This window comes from Gigantopelta aegis, chromosome 10, assembly GCF_016097555.1.
Source record: "Gigantopelta aegis isolate Gae_Host chromosome 10, Gae_host_genome, whole genome shotgun sequence".
Taxonomy (NCBI): domain Eukaryota; kingdom Metazoa; phylum Mollusca; class Gastropoda; order Neomphalida; family Peltospiridae; genus Gigantopelta; species Gigantopelta aegis.
Genome location: NC_054708.1, coordinates 63679523 through 63693971, shown reverse-complemented (window position 1 = coordinate 63693971; position 14449 = coordinate 63679523). Strand labels below are relative to the sequence as shown.

The following is a 14449-nucleotide window of genomic DNA, read 5'->3' as shown; positions in this document are numbered from 1 at the left end:
TGTCGTGGTTAAGCCATCGGACATAAGGCTGGCATGTACCGGCTCCCACCCAGAGCGAGTTTTAACGACTCGGTGGTGTCGTGGTTAAGCCATCGGACATAAGGCTGGCATGTACCGGCTCCCACCCAGAGCGAGTTTTAACGACTCGGTGGTGTCGTGGTTAAGCCATCGGACATAAGGCTGGCATGTACCGGCTCCCACCCAGAGCGAGTTTTACGACTCGGTGGTGTCGTGGTTAAGCCATCGGACATAAGGCTGGCATGTACCGGCTCCCACCCAGAGCGAGTTTTAACGACTCGGTGGTGTCGTGGTTAAGCCATCGGACATAAGGCTGGCATGTACCGGCTCCCACCCAGAGCGAGTTTTAACGACTCGGTGGTGTCGTGGTTAAGCCATCGGACATAAGGCTGGCATGTACCGGCTCCCACCCAGAGCGAGTTTTAACGACTCGGTGGTGTCGTGGTTAAGCCATCGGACATAAGGCTGGCATGTACCGGCTCCCACCCAGAGCGAGTTTTAACGACTCGGTGGTGTCGTGGTTAAGCCATCGGACATAAGGCTGGCATGTACCGGCTCCCACCCAGAGCGAGTTTTAACGACTCGGTGGTGTCGTGGTTAAGCCATCGGACATAAGGCTGGCATGTACCGGCTCCCACCCAGAGCGAGTTTTAACGACTCGGTGGTGTCGTGGTTAAGCCATCGGACATAAGGCTGGCATGTACCGGCTCCCACCCAGAGCGAGTTTTAACGACTCGGTGGTGTCGTGGTTAAGCCATCGGACATAAGGCTGGCATGTACCGGCTCCCACCCAGAGCGAGTTTTAACGACTCGGTGGTGTCGTGGTTAAGCCATCGGACATAAGGCTGGCATGTACCGGCTCCCACCCAGAGCGAGTTTTAACGACTCGGTGGTGTCGTGGTTAAGCCATCGGACATAAGGCTGGCATGTACCGGCTCCCACCCAGAGCGAGTTTTAACGACTCGGTGGTGTCGTGGTTAAGCCATCGGACATAAGGCTGGCATGTACCGGCTCCCACCCAGAGCGAGTTTTAACGACTCGGTGGTGTCGTGGTTAAGCCATCGGACATAAGGCTGGCATGTACCGGCTCCCACCCAGAGCGAGTTTTAACGACTCGGTGGTGTCGTGGTTAAGCCATCGGACATAAGGCTGGCATGTACCGGCTCCCACCCAGAGCGAGTTTTAACGACTCGGTGGTGTCGTGGTTAAGCCATCGGACATAAGGCTCGCATGTACCGGCTCCCACCCAGAGCGAGTTTTAACGACTCGGTGGTGTCGTGGTTAAGCCATCGGACATAAGGCTGGCATGTACCGGCTCCCACCCAGAGCGAGTTTTAACGACTCGGTGGTGTCGTGGTTAAGCCATCGGACATAAGGCTGGCATGTACCGGCTCCCACCCAGAGCGAGTTTTAACGACTCGGTGGTGTCGTGGTTAAGCCATCGGACATAAGGCTGGCATGTACCGGCTCCCACCCAGAGCGAGTTTTAACGACTCGGTGGTGTCGTGGTTAAGCCATCGGACATAAGGCTGGCATGTACCGGCTCCCACCCAGAGCGAGTTTTAACGACTCGGTGGTGTCGTGGTTAAGCCATCGGACATAAGGCTGGCATGTACCGGCTCCCACCCAGAGCGAGTTTTAACGACTCGGTGGTGTCGTGGTTAAGCCATCGGACATAAGGCTGGCATGTACCGGCTCCCACCCAGAGCGAGTTTTAACGACTCGGTGGTGTCGTGGTTAAGCCATCGGACATAAGGCTGGCATGTACCGGCTCCCACCCAGAGCGAGTTTTAACGACTCGGTGGTGTCGTGGTTAAGCCATCGGACATAAGGCTGGCATGTACCGGCTCCCACCCAGAGCGAGTTTTAACGACTCGGTGGTGTCGTGGTTAAGCCATCGGACATAAAGGCTAAGGGCATGTACCGGCTCCCACCCAGAGCGAGTTTTAACGACTCGGTGGTGTCGTGGTTAAGCCATCGGACATAAGGCTGGCATGTACCGGCTCCCACCCAGAGCGAGTTTTAACGACTCGGTGGTGTCGTGGTTAAGCCATCGGACATAAGGCTGGCATGTACCGGCTCCCACCCAGAGCGAGTTTTAACGACTCGGTGGTGTCGTGGTTAAGCCATCGGACATAAGGCTGGCATGTACCGGCTCCCACCCAGAGCGAGTTTTAACGACTCGGTGGTGTCGTGGTTAAGCCATCGGACATAAGGCTGGCATGTACCGGCTCCCACCCAGAGCGAGTTTTAACGACTCGGTGGTGTCGTGGTTAAGCCATCGGACATAAGGCTGGCATGTACCGGCTCCCACCCAGAGCGAGTTTTAACGACTCGGTGGTGTCGTGGTTAAGCCATCGGACATAAGGCTGGCATGTACCGGCTCCCACCCAGAGCGAGTTTTAACGACTCGGTGGTGTCGTGGTTAAGCCATCGGACATAAGGCTGGCATGTACCGGCTCCCACCCAGAGCGAGTTTTAACGACTCGGTGGTGTCGTGGTTAAGCCATCGGACATAAGGCTGGCATGTACCGGCTCCCACCCAGAGCGAGTTTTAACGACTCGGTGGTGTCGTGGTTAAGCCATCGGACATAAGGCTGGCATGTACCGGCTCCCACCCAGAGCGAGTTTTAACGACTCGGTGGTGTCGTGGTTAAGCCATCGGACATAAGGCTGGCATGTACCGGCTCCCACCCAGAGCGAGTTTTAACGACTCGGTGGTGTCGTGGTTAAGCCATCGGACATAAGGCTGGCATGTACCGGCTCCCACCCAGAGCGAGTTTTAACGACTCGGTGGTGTCGTGGTTAAGCCATCGGACATAAGGCTGGCATGTACCGGCTCCCACCCAGAGCGAGTTTTAACGACTCGGTGGTGTCGTGGTTAAGCCATCGGACATAAGGCTGGCATGTACCGGCTCCCACCCAGAGCGAGTTTTAACGACTCGGTGGTGTCGTGGTTAAGCCATCGGACATAAGGCTGGCATGTACCGGCTCCCACCCAGAGCGAGTTTTAACGACTCGGTGGTGTCGTGGTTAAGCCATCGGACATAAGGCTGGCATGTACCGGCTCCCACCCAGAGCGAGTTTTAACGACTCGGTGGTGTCGTGGTTAAGCCATCGGACATAAGGCTGGCATGTACCGGCTCCCACCCAGAGCGAGTTTTAACGACTCGGTGGTGTCGTGGTTAAGCCATCGGACATAAGGCTGGCATGTACCGGCTCCCACCCAGAGCGAGTTTTAACGACTCGGTGGTGTCGTGGTTAAGCCATCGGACATAAGGCTGGCATGTACCGGCTCCCACCCAGAGCGAGTTTTAACGACTCGGTGGTGTCGTGGTTAAGCCATCGGACATAAGGCTGGCATGTACCGGCTCCCACCCAGAGCGAGTTTTAACGACTCGGTGGTGTCGTGGTTAAGCCATCGGACATAAGGCTGGCATGTACCGGCTCCCACCCAGAGCGAGTTTTAACGACTCGGTGGTGTCGTGGTTAAGCCATCGGACATAAGGCTGGCATGTACCGGCTCCCACCCAGAGCGAGTTTTAACGACTCGGTGGTGTCGTGGTTAAGCCATCGGACATAAGGCTGGCATGTACCGGCTCCCACCCAGAGCGAGTTTTAACGACTCGGTGGTGTCGTGGTTAAGCCATCGGACATAAGGCTGGCATGTACCGGCTCCCACCCAGAGCGAGTTTTAACGACTCGGTGGTGTCGTGGTTAAGCCATCGGACATAAGGCTGGCATGTACCGGCTCCCACCCAGAGCGAGTTTTAACGACTCGGTGGTGTCGTGGTTAAGCCATCGGACATAAGGCTGGCATGTACCGGCTCCCACCCAGAGCGAGTTTTAACGACTCGGTGGTGTCGTGGTTAAGCCATCGGACATAAGGCTGGCATGTACCGGCTCCCACCCAGAGCGAGTTTTAACGACTCGGTGGTGTCGTGGTTAAGCCATCGGACATAAGGCTGGCATGTACCGGCTCCCACCCAGAGCGAGTTTTAACGACTCGGTGGTGTCGTGGTTAAGCCATCGGACATAAGGCTGGCATGTACCGGCTCCCACCCAGAGCGAGTTTTAACGACTCGGTGGTGTCGTGGTTAAGCCATCGGACATAAGGCTGGCATGTACCGGCTCCCACCCAGAGCGAGTTTTAACGACTCGGTGGTGTCGTGGTTAAGCCATCGGACATAAGGCTGGCATGTACCGGCTCCCACCCAGAGCGAGTTTTAACGACTCGGTGGTGTCGTGGTTAAGCCATCGGACATAAGGCTGGCATGTACCGGCTCCCACCCAGAGCGAGTTTTAACGACTCGGTGGTGTCGTGGTTAAGCCATCGGACATAAGGCTGGCATGTACCGGCTCCCACCCAGAGCGAGTTTTAACGACTCGGTGGGTAGGTGTAAAGACCACTACACCCTTTTCTCTCTCAAAACCCGTTGTTCTTTTTGAAAATAGAATTTAAAGGTCCTTGGCAGGTGGACGGGATTACTTAGCATTTTTGTGTAGTCTATATATTGTTTGACCAAAAATGGAGGGTGGATGGTTCGGGCCTCTTGGGCCAAACGTGAATCCGCACCTGCATTGCATAAGCAGGCCTACGGCAAATATACTGAGCTTTCAAAGTTATAATCAAAGCTGTTTTCTTTAAATTGTTGTTTTACCTTCTACATCTGATTGTTGTTGTTTCTCTAATCATCATTACATAAAGAAGATATAAATTCTAATGTTGTGCTACATTTGCAACACAAATTAGCATATTCAAAATATCTACACGAAAAATAATACAACACCCAAAATATATAAACTCCACCCTTGCTAAAGACAACGAAAACAAAAATCATTATAGACTGGTACTTGATTGACCTGTGATCTTCTATCGTATTCTCCGCGTAATCGCTTTCAAAGTTGAGCATCGGTTCTGAAACCTGTCCGAACCCAGTCACCTGTTTCCGCCATTCAGTCAATTTCACGGAACATGCCACGCTACGCCTCCTGGGAGTACGTCCGGTATTTCGGCGCGTGCGCGTGACGTCATAAGCGCGCCGAGTATCGGTACGTTAAACGCGCTATTATTGTCGTCTGCTTATACAACACATCTCGCAGACATGTGTAATTTACTATTGTATATTATATGCATTCCACGATTACCAAGGTAACGTCATTTGGTACGAATAGGAACGTTAATAGAATCGAAATGAACAGAGACAAGAACATTTGGGATATTCTTTTTCGTACGTAATAATAGTGACATAATTATTCGGACAATATGATTAAACTTTAAAAAGTCCAGACTCATGATTTTAAGTCTCCGTCCCATTCTCTTTGCCATCCCAACCAGTGTTCCACAACTGGAGTATAAAAGACCTCTGTGTATGCTGGCCTGTCTGTAGGAAAGTGCATATAAAAATGCTTTGTGTCCTGTCCTGTCTGTGAAAAAGAGCATAATATGAAAAATTCCTTACTAACTTGAGTAAGTTTATAATTAATGCTAACATAGTCGGACAAAATAATAAGCATACTTTTTAATTTTATATTCACTTTTAAGATTAATGTTAATTTATTAGATTTGTATAAATTGTGTACATGCATTATTACAATGTACCCCTGCGTGTGCTGTAACCTCACCGTGGTGCAGGGGTGTAACATTCTCTTTGAGAATGGCCAATACAGCACAAATTGAAGTTTAGAGTAAAATTCGGTGTCCGTAAAATTCTGTGATATTTGTATTTGCATTTTTGCACAGTTCTTTACACTGTTTTTGTTTAAACCTTGAATTTTTATATTGATGTTGATCATCACTTTATTTATTTGCATTTACCATAGTTTGACACCCAATAGCCGATGTATTTTTCGTGCTGGGGTGTCGTTAAACATTCATTCATTCATTATTACAATGTATTACATTAAGTATATATGTGAAATGATCGGCAATCCAAGTAAACATTTTCGTATTCGTATTCGTATTCGTATTCGCAAATTTAAAAAAAAATGTAGTGGGATTCCTCTAAGACTTTGGCAGAATAACTAAATGTTTGACATCCAACAGCCGATGATTATTTATTAAAAAATCAAACTGTCCTAGTGGCAGCGTTAAACAAAAACTTTACCGTCAGTAGATCTAACCATATACTGCCAACACATCTAACTATTTACCATCAATAGATCCAACCCACAACCAATGTTATCGCATGGTCAGATCACCTTTTAATTGGTCATTTAAAAACACCGTTTGCATGTAACTTTACCTGGCTAAACAAGTTTTAAATCATTTCAAATTCCTGTTCGGAACTGAAGGTCAACTGAATGTGAAATGGCGTCGGCTTATGTCAGATCTATTAACGGATACCATTACAGAGTGGCAGTAAAATCTGATATCAGTGACGTCGTGATGACACTGGCTCGTTGTAAAGAGATTTGAAGGGGTGATATCTACAAATATGATAAAAACTGGCAATGGCAGATACTCACTGCGAGGTTGTTATAGAGGGGAGTAATCCCTTGCTATGTATTTAAACTGTAAAAGCTCTATGCTGATAAATTTATAATAAAGATTTGTGTTGAAATTCTAAAACTGTGGTGGTTGTTACACGATATTTCTTCCCTCTGGCTCCGAAGAGCCATGGAGCATTAATAGACAGTTGATGAGTTACAAAATAATCATTGTAATTTTTGTAAAAGTTAATTAAGGCTAGGTATGCCCTGTATGGCCTACATGGTATCGCAATTACTGAGTTAAACACGTAATAGCCGCCCTCGCCACAATTTACACCCCCACCCCTACCACTGCTATAATTCCTGCACAGGCGCCTGCTTTTCGTCCCTCCCCGCTAGTTACGGCCCTGCTAAGGTGTCGTTAAACCGAACATTCCTTTTCTTTCATGCCAAATCTCCATGACTGATTCCTTTTAACTAAACGTCCACTAAATTCCACAACTCATCACCAGACAAATGGACGCGAGAGAAGATTCGCATGAATGCAATCGTCGACCTCTCCGCTACCCACTGCCCATCTCTACATCGTTATCAATATTTATCCGTCAGGTCAAAGGCCATGGCGAGATGGTCACGCACGTGGCATTTATCAGCAAACCGGAAGCCACGCTGGCACGTGGTAGAGTAATATGTTCCACGCCTCTATTTTAAACACTGACCATCCATCTTCACAGAAGATTCCAATCACACATGTGTGACTCTTTCTCTTTGAGTGGCACTTATCAATATATAATATTTATCACGCTAGCTGGAAGATAATGCAGATTATTATACATCAAGCGACATAACGCAACAGGTGTGCTGTTAATACTTACAAATATTAGTGCTAATGTTACCATCATTATTAATATACCCTAAAAATAAACCAAGCATCACCTAAATTTTAGACCATGTGGCTTACACTTCAATTAATTGTGACCATTTCGTGGTACGAAACTGAAATGAATGTTCTGCGTATACAGAGGATATTGAAAAGATTGATAGCAAGTGATAAGGTCGTTACATCAATTTTCAATGTATTTTTGGTGAAAAGAAAGAAGCCGTAGCTATAGATGAAAATGTATGGAAATTAACCATGGAGCTGACGTTTCATTGAAGTGCGTCTAAAAAGTAAAAGCCCACAAGATACAGTATATGTAAAACGTTTCTCAAAATCTGGTTGAAATCACGTCGGCACGGACAGTTACTTCTAGATGCCTTTTTAGTTGCATTGCATTTCAGGTGGTGCTTAATTAATTTGCAGTGCCTCGTTTTACGAAACGATCTTAGCGCTAAGATCACCTTAATGAATGTTTAACGACACCCCAGCACGAAACATATATCGGCTATAATTGGGTGTCGGACTAAGGTAAAAGATTACCTTAAATGCATAACTACCTTACACACTTAAGGTGATCTTAATGCCAAGATCGCTTCGTAAAACGACCCATTTTTTTTTTACACAGATCAATACCTTTTTTTAAGTCATGGTGTAATAACCTTATGAAATTGATTCAGACAGTTAGTCAGTCAGTCAGTCATCACGGATGTGATATTTCAGGGTTTTATTTTATTTCAGCTTTTATATTATAAGATAGGCTTAGTTTTCACATTGAAACCACACCCTCCAAAGATACAGTGATATCTGAATCCATTTTTAATTGATTCTCCCTTAAACACCCTCTCCAGTATTATCCGTGGTCTCTAATCATATGTCCTATGCTATATAATCATATGTCCTATGCTATATAATCATATGTCCTATGCTATATAATCGTAAATAAAATATGTGGAGTAGTTATTAGATCCACTGCTGCATACACATATTTGCCATCGTACGTATTCAAAACCACACGCATAATTGCATACACAAACACAAAATTAGTATCATTAAACAATAGTGTACATAAAAATGTTCACTACAAAATAGCATTGGGGCCGTTCTGTGTAGCAAAACACAACGGCATACCGGTAACCTGGGCCCCGTTTCACTAAATATCGTACGTTTACGTCTGCTACTAGCAGTTATACCGGTTGTGCGTTTGCGCGTTTTTTTGGTATCAATTTCACGCAGAAAATTACTTCATTACGAAAGATGGAGCATTTTAAAGACAAAAGAAAATTAAATATGTGTTCTTCAAACTATATTTGTTGAACTATAATAGTAATAAGAATTTCGGTTTAGTCGTAGATTTACGTTTACGTGCAAAACTAGGCTTACGATGTTTTGTGAAACTGGGCCATGGATTTTATTTTGGAAAGTGACATACAAACAAACCCACCGCACTAGTACGTCTTGTTTTGATTGCAAGACAGATCAAAATATAGATGGAGGGGGAGGGAGATGTGATGAAAAGTTTGTTTTGTTTACTAAATTAATGATCGGCTACTGGATGTCATACATTTGGTAATTCTGACACGTAGTCATCAGAGGAAACCCGCTACATTTTTCCTAATGTAGCAAGGGATCTTTTATATGCACTTTCCCACAGACAGGATAGCACTTTGACCAGTTGTGGTGCACTGGTTGGAACGAGGAGATGTGATGAGGTAATATCCTCGTCCACCAACACCCTCGCCCTGGCTACACCAATGAAAAAAAATAAGAGGTTATCTTAATCCGCGTTTGTAATGTACACCACAAATGCTTAAATTTTTTGTTTGTTTGTGTTTTTTATGTTCTACTCGCAGTATTATCAAATAAACGACAGGTTTAAAAAAGCTTCAAATTTCAAAAAAGTCAAGAAAAAATAAATGTGTTGACAGAAGCTTCGTAAGGTAATATTCAATTAGAGCATAACTCTAGCACAGCAATAGTCAGGTGATACCTGTTCACTGCGTGGGTCTGTAACTAGGAGTCTGTGAAAACGTTCGTAACTTTGTAGGTACTAACTAAGACTGCGAAACACGCGGCTGCTTGTTTTGATGTTTAAAAACAAAATCCTAAAAAAAATGTTTTTTTAACATATTTCAAAATAGCTTTCTGTTGCCATGTTGTGCTAATGTTTACTTCTTTTTTGTTGTTAGAGAGAGAGAGAGAGAGAGAGAGAGAGAGAGAGAGAGAGAGAGAGAGAGAGAGAGAGAGAGAGAGAGAGGGAGGGGGGGGGAGGGAGGTTGCTGTAGAGGCTTTATTTTATCCAAAATGAGCTGTTAAAACTCATTATAGTTGCGAGACTGTACCGGGATGTGAAGCGTCAGTCACGTTCACGAAGGAGAGCGTTCACGGTTACTCACTAGACTGGTTTATGCGCCTAACGTTAGATGACTGTGCTATAATAGAAGACGATGGTACTAATCAAATTACTGTTTGCGATCGCTCGGTCTTCTGAACACGTCACTGGTCACGTGTGGGTTACAATGATTGAAAATAAAAACATAGCGGAACGGTTGCCTGCGCGTGTGCATGGAATTATTTAGGGGTAGGATGGGGTCTAGAATGTGGCGAGTGAAGATTTTAAGTTGGTGGGGGTAGATCATGCTCCACCGAAAAATATATTTTAAAAATGAAAATTTGCTTTGAACAGGTGGTTTCGAGTTTCGACTCTCGAACCCTCTCTCCGCACACACGCCTGGAATGCTCGTTTACAACCATTTAGGACCTATTGATGGGCTCGCTAAAAGTTGAAGAAAGACTAAAAACAGTCACGGTATAAAACCAGAACGAATATGAACTAGTAATCGCTTCAGATTGTCTCTGTGTTAAAAATGTGCTCGATATTGGGGCTGTAATGATACGCGTGCAATTATCAGTCTATAAACGTGGCGACAAAACCTCGCGACAGATTACTTAATGGGAAAAGCTGATCTCGATTTAGCGGGTGAAGAAGAACCAAGACCAACGAGTCTTAGTGCACGAGTGGGGTCAGTGAATACTCGTTTTGTTTTCAGCCTCGGGGCGGGCCCGGGGCATCAGCTACTCTCGATCCGGATTCAGTTGAAATTGCACATTGCTATTATATTGTATTTCCGCGAGGCGAGAGAAGATGGGTGATAAGGGCGCATCGCTGTGCTTCTGTCTTATCGGTAAGGTCTTCGCACAAACTCTGGGCTGATTTCTTCCAGCAAAGATACTTGCTTCACTTATCGGGTTTAGTATCGCGCTGATCTGTTGATAGGAGGTTAGAATATATTATCAACGGCAATGAACGGTTTCAGATGTACAAAAGTAGTAAAGATGTTAGGGGGAGATGATTGCTTGCGCTGAATGAAAAATATTGAGATGAGCAACAACACAGCTATATCAGCATAGACGCAAACAGAAATGACAAATGATAAGGATAACAATGATTAAATTGTTTATTATTCATGGCATGACCTTATACAATTTGTTTATTATTCATTACATGAACTTATGTTTTTTAATAATGGTAGGGTAGTATTTTTTTTTTATCTTCCATTGATTTATTCACCTGGGACCCGTTTCATGATGCAATCTTGGCGCTAAGATTACCGTAAGTGCATAAGGTAGTTAGCTGTGCACTTATGTTGGTCTTAGTGCTAAGATCGCTTCGTGGAATCGGGCCCTGAATTAAAAATAATAATAATAATAAAAGAATTTAAACACCATAGAGAATGTGTCGTACCTGAATCTTTCATAGCTATTCCTGAGTATATAATTCTGTGCAGGGTTTTATAACAAAAGAGATACTCGTTTTAATAAACAATTACTTTCTCAAATTAATATTCCTTCTGCTTTAGGTAACTGGATTCGATAGTGTATGTTCTTGATTTTTTTTTTAACGTCATGTTATCCAGGTTTTTCAACAATGTATTAATAGAGCATTTAAAACATATATGTCAGGTTTTAAGACTCGAATCCAAAATTTAATGTTTTTAACATCCATGAGCGTTAATATATGATATGCATGTAGTTAAGTATGAGCTGTAACACTTTTATTTTAAAAGTTTTTTGGACGATGGCACCTTTATCGTAGCCATTTGTTATTCAACTTGAAGCCTTCTCTAATAACGGTTTATGTTTTACTACCTGGAATTGCCTATGAGACCCTCTTTCCTGAGGAAATATTCCAGACTCTACACAAATCTGAGAAAAGGAATTGGACGTATGGCTATAAGCGGTATGCTGTTATTTTGTTGCCTCTGCATTACAGAATTCTTGGAAATGTTGCGAATGAGTTTGCTTTGTAGTAAGTAATAAATTCCCCCGTTTAACCTCATTACAGAAAACTGGATCAGAGATCGGGTGATCTATGTCAGAAACATCAGATTTACATACTAGAAACAAACATAATTCGATAACTGCGCTCTCGAATACGTAAAAAAAAACAAGCACCTATTAATACAACGTGCATGTAATGTTGAGGAACTGGGCCAAAGTTGTTTACTTTTTTTTTGTATATAGTATCTGATTCTTAAGGCATAACTGTGTTTGTGTCGGTAATATTTACTGTACGGAACTTTTCCTACTAAAACAAGATAATTCCGCATCCGCTGTTTCCAATACAAAAACCATACCTAGTAAAATATGTAATGTTGAGGTTTGGGTGGAGTGAATGGTTTGGGTGGAGTGAATTGTTTGGGTGAATGGTTTGGGTGGAGTGAATGGTTTGGGTGAATTGTTTGGGTGGAGTGAATTGTTTGGGTGAATGGTTTGGGTGGAGTGAATTGTTTGGGTGGGTGAATGGTTTAGGTGGAATGAATTGTTTGGGTGAATGGTTTGGGTGGAGTGAACTGTTTGGGTGGAGTGAATGGTTTGGGTGGAGTGAACTGTTTGGGTGGAGTGAATGGTTTGGGTGGAGTGAACTGATTGGGTGGAGTGAATGGTTTGGAAGAAGTGAACTGTTCGGGTGGAGTGAATGGTTTGGGTGGAATGAACTGTTTGGGTGGAGTGAATGGTTTGGGTGGAGTGAATGGTTTGGGTGGAGTGAACTGTTTGGGTGGAGTGAATGGTTTGAGCTTTAAAAAAAAAAAATAGTATACGATTATTATAAGTCTGTGTAGATGGTGGTTTTTGTTTTGTTTTGTTTAACAATACCACTAGAGAACATTAATTAATTAATCATCAGCTATTGAATATCAAACATTTGATAATTATGAGTCATAGTCATCAGACGAAACACGCTACATTTGATAATTATGAGTCATAGTCATCAGACGAAACACGCTACATTTGTTCTCACACAGCAAGGGATCTTTTATATGCACTTTCCCACAGACAGGAAAGCACATACCACGGCCTTTGTTCAGTTGTGGTGCACTGTTTGGAAAGAGAAAAAAACCCGAATCAGTTGAATGGATCCACCGAGGTGGTTCGATCCTGCGACGCAAGCAGTGCGGATGATGTTAGCAATCATTATTATATATACTGAACTTTACGTTACGTGCCAAGAACACCATAATTCCGCAACTGCTATCTCTAACGTAAAAAGACGGGAAAGCCTATTAATACTTGTGATATACGTTTGGTATATCCTGGCTGATTATTAACGTAAACGTGTGTTTCGTGTTAATACCCGGTATCATTTACCAGCACTTTATGGAACTTTACGTAATAAAAACTCAATAATTCTACACCTGCAATAGTTTCATTTCATTTCAATCTATTTTCGTGCTTATATCCAATTAAGGTTCAAGCACGCTATCCTGGGCACACCTCAGCTATCTGGGCTGTCTGTCCAGGACAGAGGATTAGTTGTCAGTGCTTAGTGGTCAGTGAGAGGTCTTACACCTACCCATTGAGTCGATAAAACTCGCTCTGGTTGGGAGCCGGTACCGGGCTGAGAACTTAGTACCTACCAGTCTATAGTCCGATGGCTTAACCACGACACCACCGAGGCCGGTCCTGCTATAATTCTACACCTGCTATAATTTACTATCTCAGACACAAAGCTGAGAGAAAACCCTTCCCAATACGTGTACGTGTGATGTACTATTTTCGGTCTTTCGTACCTGATTATTAAAGTATGCGAGCGTGGTGCCAATATTCACTTTGTGGCAACTTGATCTGAGTGAAGCGGTTTGTCTGCGACGCGAGTTCCGTGCCGTGTTGTTTCACATAACAGTGTCGTAAGGTGTGTATTTGTCTTACCTCAATGCAAAACACATATAAACAACCCCTATATTCCTCCCGCTGATTCACATGAAATACATTACAAATGTATATTTAGCTTTCATAAACACAAGTTTCAACACGGATCAACATTAGCGCAGGCACCGTCAGTCTAGATCGCTAAAACGAGTAGGCTTTCTTTCTCTCTCTCTCCGACTCTCGTATTTCTTTCTTTACTTTTGTTTGAATATTTTAAGTGTTTTGTTAGAAAGTCTGTTTTTTTGACAGTTGGCATGTCTTAGCATGTTGGCATGTCTTAACATGTTGGCATGTCATAATAGTTTTCTGTCTGGGGTTTGCGCTATGAAAACAAGATAAGGGTATTTACAAAGTTAGGACCAAATACTTTTTTCCCCGATTCATTTCCATTAAGTTGTAAAGATATCTACACCTTTGTAATTCCAACTCTTTTTATTTTTTGACAGCCTTTCTAAATTGAGTCCAAACTGCTTAATCTAATACTGAAGGAAATACAACATACTTTTGGTATTAAAATGTAGTGTAACTAATAATATTAATAGTTTTATGCAAAATGTTGCATTTTAAAATTTTTTTATCAGACCTCTTCTTTTATAGATCTCTGAGGGAACTTTGGATTTTTCGGGTGGGGGGGGGGGGGATTTTTGCCCGAATTAAACGAAAATGCCCGAATCTGGATAACAATGGTTATTAGTTCCCTACCCGTCCGTCTGTCACGCATATAGTTTTTCGGACTTTTTTTCTTTTTGTTTACCGCCTCGCAATGCCTCCAGATATTGATATGAGTTGAATGTTTGTGTATAGCTTTATCGTCTACTGCTACAGATCAGGTTTGACATTCATGGCGATTTACGCATTTTTCACAGAGTTATAGCCATTGAATATAGGAGATACGAAAATTTGTTGGGCCCG

General features: G+C 43.8%; 1 protein-coding gene across 2 annotated transcripts in view; it reads right to left on the bottom strand.

Moving 5' to 3' along the window:
• Nucleotides 1-14449, bottom strand: part of LOC121384765 (cholinesterase 2-like) — a 39133-nt gene that overhangs the window by 16935 nt on the left and 7749 nt on the right. Inside the window, exon 1 of one of the 2 annotated variants that reach the window (XM_041515310.1) lies at nt 4882-4988. The exons of the other annotated variant lie outside the window; for it this stretch is intronic. The gene's annotated coding sequence lies outside the window, so the exon portion shown is untranslated. Of the gene's footprint in view, nt 1-4881; nt 4989-14449 lie in introns of those variants that run through there. 2 annotated transcript variants of the gene reach the window in all.